The following is a 6,986-nucleotide window of genomic DNA, read 5'->3' on the forward strand; positions in this document are numbered from 1 at the left end:
GCAAGATATGTACGGGCCCATTGCCATTGTGTCACTTCATGAATAACTTCTTGTCACACCGTGTTAGCATCAAGAATGCTGGTGGTGGTGCAAAGTGGTAAAGAGCAAATGAAAGTTTGCAGCAGAAAGAAATTAATTCAGCGTATCACGGAAATATCCTCTCCAGGGTCCTTTCTAAGGCCAGTGTTTTCCACAGCTGCAGAAGTCAAGCACCCATTTCCCATTGCTCTTTACGTACTTATGGAGATTCCAGTAGACATCTTGGGGAAAGGGAAGAAAGAGGAAACAAAGTACAACCCGTATGGCTAACCTACATCTGGATTTTTCCAAAGACATTTGTTTTTTGTAAGGAAATCATGCTAAGTAGAACTAGAGTATTTTGGAGAGGTACTTGGGGCAAAGCTGCCTACCACAGGTTAAGTGCTCCACCTGTGTACAGCAGAATGAAAATACACGTGTATGTACACACAAAAGCACAGAGTTTCTAGGAAGTATTATCTGCTATTAGGCAAGCTAATACTATTCTAAAAAAAAAAACAGACAAGCTTTCTGGCTGGATAAGCAAATGTATCAGCTGCTGACCATCAGCATTATAACAGCATCATTCAATCACAGAAAAAAAAGAGGTGAAATATTTTTAGGAGGAGCAGGTTAAGTCTATAATTTAAGTAGGTCTGCAGCCTGGCTCTGTCAGGTAAGTGACATTCAGTGGCCCTTGAGGACAGCAATGTAACAAGAAAACTCATTATTTAAAAAATAGTACCAACATGAGCCAAAGTCTTTGCTCAGTTACGCAGAGAAGGCTCTGGTAGTTGCACTGTAAGGAAAGGTGGCAGCCCATTAAAATTAGCATTGAATTTCTTTACATCTAACCCTTGGGAAGATACGTGTATGTATAAGCAGTCCTTAAAAAAGACTTGTTTTGTATGATCTTTTTTGGTGCTAAGGGTATATAGCGTAGGAGAGGGAGCGCGTAAGCAGTTTTCTTTTATTTTTGCAAGCTTTGTATTTCGCTAGCATTAAAGGCTGACAGCAGATGGCACGGTGGGATCTGAAGTGGTACAAGGGCCCTAATCCAATGGAAGTTTAGAAAGAAAATCTGTGATGCTTTCTCAGCCACCTCTTCGTATTGCCCAAAAACTGTCCAGAGTGCTTCTGCTGATTTTCACAGGTAGCAACAGGAGTTTGTGTGGGGTTGTTCTGCACTTTGTCACCCAAATCTCTGCACTTCTGACCCGCTTTCAGATTTGGGAGGATGAAGTGAGAGCCTGACCCCACCAGGTCATCAGGAGTTTTGCCTTGGGCTAGGGTGAAGATTTGCCTTTTCCTAAGGCCAAGATTTCACTTGTTCTGCACAAACTTTAAATACAAGCATCGTTTTTTTCCAGTCATACGCAGAACTTGCACTCGGAAACTATTAGCAATGTTAAAATGACTGAGGATGTGATCCTGTGAGCTACTGACTGCCTGTTGCTCCCAGGGAAATCAAGGAGAGACTTTGTACTTGGCCCAGGTTGAGACGATCTTGTCAAAGAAGGTTTCTGAGAAGCACGAGCCGCTTTCATCAGCGCTTCCTGGCAATAAATGGAGTGTGGGTCTGGGGGAGGAGGAGCTGGTTAGGAAATGAATGGATTTTTCTTTTCGAAATGGGAAGCAGCAAAGAGTGGATGCATGCAACAGCAGATACAATGAGCGCACAGTCTTTTAGCATGTGTTCCCCCGGGCTCTCTCATGGAATATAGTGTGTACCCAAAGCTATGGGGTATACAGTGTTTCCCAAGGCTTCCTAAAAGGGGACATTCACCCAGTTCCAGATGTTCCCAGCTATGAGCATGGGTGTTTTGCTCAAGGATGTCCATGATTACGCTTTAGTGGTTTGAAAGCTCAAGCACAGGAATTCACTTGCAACACACAGTCTGGAACGACGCATGCCTCCTTCTCCTGGAGACTCAGGTTTTGCTTCCGACAGAATAGCAGCAACCCATTACATTCTCCAAATCCAACACAATTACTTATCTTTAACGAGCTTTTCTAAAATACTTCACCAGAGAAAATTAATGCTTCAGAAAATTTTTATGGGCAACTTTAGCAGCTTAAAAAAGAAACCGTTTTACAACATTAACTATTGTAGATGTTATTTGTGTGCTTGATCTAATATATGGATATAGAGTTTCATTAACTGAAGTAGTGCAAAAGGGCTTTGTAATTTTTAGCTCTTGTGTCGAGGGTGCCTTGTATAACTGCCTGATGCAGTGCTTCAGGAGACGACGGCCCTTTAGCTTGGATTTTTTTTTCCCCCTCAGTTTTTAAGATGCCAAGGTAGTGATGAAGAAGTGCAAGCACCGATGTATCCTTCTGCCCTTCAGGTACATAGGAAGGAGACATCATCTCTTCAAAGAAAAAAAGCAGCTAATTTGGCCCCCGTTTAATGACAAGCTGCAGGACTTGACTAGCAGGTCCTGAGGAGGAGAAAGAAACTCTTTTTATTTAGAAGGCCAGTAAATTGTAGTTGCACTAGAAGAAATGCTTTAGGCAAAATAATAATTTAAAGATCTGCTGCAAGTGGAGACACTCAGAATGTCCACTGATGTGCCATGTTCTACTTTTACCATTAGAAAAAAGCATCCTATTCCCAATCTGCATTTTGTCATTCCATCTTGCAGCCATTTGCTAATGTAATTTTTCCAAAACAAGGAGCACCTGTATTGGATCGCACAAACGAGCGATGCCCGTCTGTGCAGTGCGAAACATGAGCTTGTACCCTCCTGGCACCTGCGGGGTCCCTAAGAGGGCAGGGAAGGAGCCAGCCTGTGCTGGGAATCCTAATCCAGGTTATGGACACCTCTCTCTCTTTTACATTATTCAGATCTTTCATGTTATTCATCATCACATCCACGCAGTGCAGTGGGGACGCACAGAACCCAAAGGTTTTGGCGCCTGGCTCCTTGTCCGCTGCTGGGGCCAGCCTTTTCCAATGATTATGTTGGAGGAACCCAGCTGTGGCCTTTCTGCTTGCGGTACATGCTGAGGCAGGAGCTCCGAGGACAACGCGGGCCGTACCTCTGGCTTTTGGTAACATATGGGGGTTTCAGATCAGACTGGGCATATTACACAATTCTTTTTACTATGGAATTTGTCAGATTTTTTTTTCACGGTGGGTGTTTTCACAAAAAATGCCCACAAAATCCAGTCTCAGCACGTGACAGCTGAGAAGTCAGTATAATCCCTTTCTCACAGTAACCTGTAATGCGCTTTAGATGCAATTCAGGTTACTCATAAATTATTCTCTTTGCAAATCAGGCACCTATAAATTATTCTCTGTAATTGAAAATTACCTATGAATTATTCTTTTTGTAATTCACAGTTATGTCATTTATTCTCTATTATATTGACTTTGCTTTCTTGGATAGGTATGCCTGGGGCTGACAGTAACAGCGTAATTCTCAAAAGCCAAAGCAATATCATACACTGCGAGTTCATTCAGGATATTCTGACAAGACAGAAGTGGTCTTGCGTGCAGAAAATCTGTTGTACAGGTCCAGAGAAGGGCACTCAGTAGCTAATGGATTTGTTTGGTATTTTATGGAATTGGATCCTACCATTGTACAGATTGTACTTTTATATACTTTTAAAAAAACTTTTGTTTAAAGCTGGTCATTCTAAAGTTGTTTATTTTATAAGACAACTTTCTAACTCTTACTCTCTTATATGCACTGCAGGCTGCAGACGTACAGAAGGAGGTTCTTCCGTTTCCCTCCCCTCCCAGCTCTCGTGAAGTATTTAGAGGCAGACTCACTTCACTGGGCTCTTCGGATGTCAGAGGGACATTAGCAGAGTCTTTTAAAACTGATTAATTGCTGAAGTTAGGCGCTGTACTGTAAACAAGCAGCAATAGTGCAGAAAATTCATAGCAAGTCAACAGAAATTAAAAGCCCAGAGCAAACATAACAAGCAGTAACTAATTATCAACACATGCCCTAGTTGCTTAGTGGCTCTTTTCCTGAGATTTGCAGTTGCTGTCTGCTACTGCTACGCTAGGATCGGTGCTCCTTCCCAGCATCACGCAGATGGCAGCCTGAAAGCAATGTTCTCAATTTATTTGTTGACATGTATAGAAAGAGATTTTTTCTTGAGTGAGAAGCTGAACTCTCAATGGTTAAGAAAGTCCAGTGCAATGGGACGGAGACAGGACACCGGGGTCTGAGAGCATTTAACCCCGGGCCAAATAAAACTCTCACTAGTCCAGCTCCTTCCTCGAGGACCTAAAGACAGCGCCTTGCGCGGAGCCAGGCTTTGCCCGCTGAATATGCCCAGCGACCGGGGTCAGACCCAATCTGTTTGGCCAGGTTCAGGCCTGAAATGGGGCAACTCCCGAGGGCTGCGGGGGAATGTCAAGATGCTTGGCACTTCTCAGAATCGATCTCCTCCGCTCATGGATAGAATACACTCTGGACCTGATCATCCCCGTACGTGTACCCACAAGGAACTGTAGCATCTTCCGTTCACTTTGCACGAGATGGCCACAAAACACTGAGTCTGATCTGCCTGTGTTCCAGACCATCGAGTTAGATAAAAACCTTCTGGCCTCACGTACTGCCAGACCCCAACAATATTTATGTGTAACGTCTCTAGAATATGTTTGTGACTCGGAAACAGATGCTTTGTGTGGTCTCTCTCAAAAATGAGTCATTCCTGGAGCTGTGGAAGCCATCAGGGATTCACACGTGCATTTACTGGGAAGAGAATCTACCTGTCATATCGGAACTGTGATTGACATGTTATTGCCACAAGGCTCAGTCCCGGAAGTTTGTCCTCACATGAGTCTTCCTCATTAACTTACTTGGACTGTTGGGCAAGTCAGATGGACAACCATATGCAGAAAGGTTTGCAGGATTAAAGACTTGATTTATAAAGGTCATTAAATACCTAAGATGGAGACAGATGCTTCCATCTGTCCTTATTTGAGTGTTCTTAAGTATTTAAGAACACCTACACATCCACTTTCCCCTTGATTTTGTTTTACATTAAAGCGTGCTCTCTTCAATACACTTTTCTTCATTTGAATATGTATTAAGGACATACATTATCCCTAGTTTCAGTCTTCTGTCCTAAGGATTTTACTTATTCTATGCTCATACATAATGCTACCTTTTTTTTAGTGCCTTCTCTTTTAGACTCTAAGCGCCATACAAACATTCATCAACTTCTCCATGCTACCCTCCCGAAAGTAAGCTGACGATATATGCCTTTCCCCCTCCTTCCCCTCATCACCCATTTATTCATCATTTTCAGTGCTTTCTCTGTTCATTTTAGTCTGGTTAAACTCTCCGTGATGCTTCTCCCATGCACACGTGTGACGAAGGGCTGGCTGCCGCCTTCTTCCCTCGCTCTTACATGAAACAAACCTCTACAGTCTACTGGCTGGTTGCTGCGCATCTGCTGAGCAAAGACCCAAATGCACCGAGCAACACCTATCAGCGCTGTACAACAAACCTAACGCTGCAGAGATACCCGAGCTCTAATCATTCACAGCTCCAGGCACTTTGCTCTTCATCATACTTGTCTAGACAGACTAAATGGTTTCTGCAAGACAACCCCAGTGTTAGCCAGGAAAGAGGCTGCATTTTCCATACCGCTGAATGCCCAAACAACTATGGCTATGGTTAGCTATTCCCACGAGTGCAGGCATTATAAAAGTGGTTCATCATGCCGTATAAATGCACTGTAATGCTGTGCCTCCTCCCAAGAAATCAAGTGCTTTATAAGTGGGGTGGCCAGGTAGGGGATGTTTACATGCATTATACAGCCAAGGAGAAGGAGGGGGCTCCAAGGTACTACTGCGGCCGAGGGGCCACAAAGCCAGCATGGCTTGTGGGGGCACAAAGACAGACCCCAAACCCAAGATTTCGTAGTGGTCAGCTGTGCCCTAAACCACCAGACAGCTCTGCCAGCCCGGAGGTTTGCTGGGTAAGAGGCATGTTCTGGAAACGCTGCGGAAGCAGGTCCTGCTCCTGGGACACCTGAGCCCCCCGACCCTGAGCCCCCCGACCCTGCCGATTTGGAAATGGGGCAGTTGATGCTGACCCCCCGGGCGGGGTTCGCACGGGTGGGTGTGTGGGGAGGGACCGAGTCCCCCAGCACCCTGGGACGATGCACCAAGCACGGCCCCCGGCACCGCTGGGCAGGACGCACCGAGCTCAGCCCCCGGCACCCCAAGCCCCCGGTACCCCAAGCCCCCGGGAAGGTGCACCGAGGCCGGCCCCGGCACTCCGGGAGGGTGCCCCGGGTGGGACCCCCAGCCCCCGGCGGGGAGTGGGGGATGCCCCGGGCGCGGCTCCCCGCTCCCCGGCGGCGGGGATGCCCGAAGCAGGACCCGCCATCACCGCGGGAGGATGCCCCGAGCACGGCCACCAGCACCCGGGGAGCGATGCCCAGCACCCGGGGGGGAGCTCCCACCGCACCCGGGGAGCGATGCCCAGCACCCGGGGGGGAGCTCCCACCGCACCCGGGACCGGCCGGACCCCCTTCCCCGCCGCGCCCCCCCCATGAGGGTGACCCCGCGGCCCCCCCCGTGCCCACCCCGAGCTGCCCGGGCCGGGGGACCGGACTCACCGCCCGCCGGGCCGGGGCTGCGGAGGCCGGGGAGGTGCGGCAGGGCCGAGGCACCCGGCTCGGGGCTGGCGAGGCGGAGCGGAGCCCGGCAGCAGCGGCGGCAGGAGGAGCGGGAGGAGCAGGAGGAGGAGGAGGAGGAAGAAAAAGGGGGAGCAAAGGGGGGGGCTCGGCCCCTCCGCCGGGCGCCCGCGGGATTCGCGGAGCCGCCGCCGAGAGCCGCCTCCCGCCGATGCGCGGGGCAACCGCGGGGGGGCGCCCTCGGGGCGGGGCTGCCGGGGCGGGGGGGGGGCAGCGGCGGGGGCAGCGCGGGGGGGGGGGGGGTTGGGGAGCGGCACCCCGCTTGGCCTGCCCGCCCCCGCGAGCCCCGGAGCGGG

Source organism: Pelecanus crispus, chromosome 11, assembly GCF_030463565.1.
Source record: "Pelecanus crispus isolate bPelCri1 chromosome 11, bPelCri1.pri, whole genome shotgun sequence".
NCBI lineage: Eukaryota > Metazoa > Chordata > Aves > Pelecaniformes > Pelecanidae > Pelecanus > Pelecanus crispus.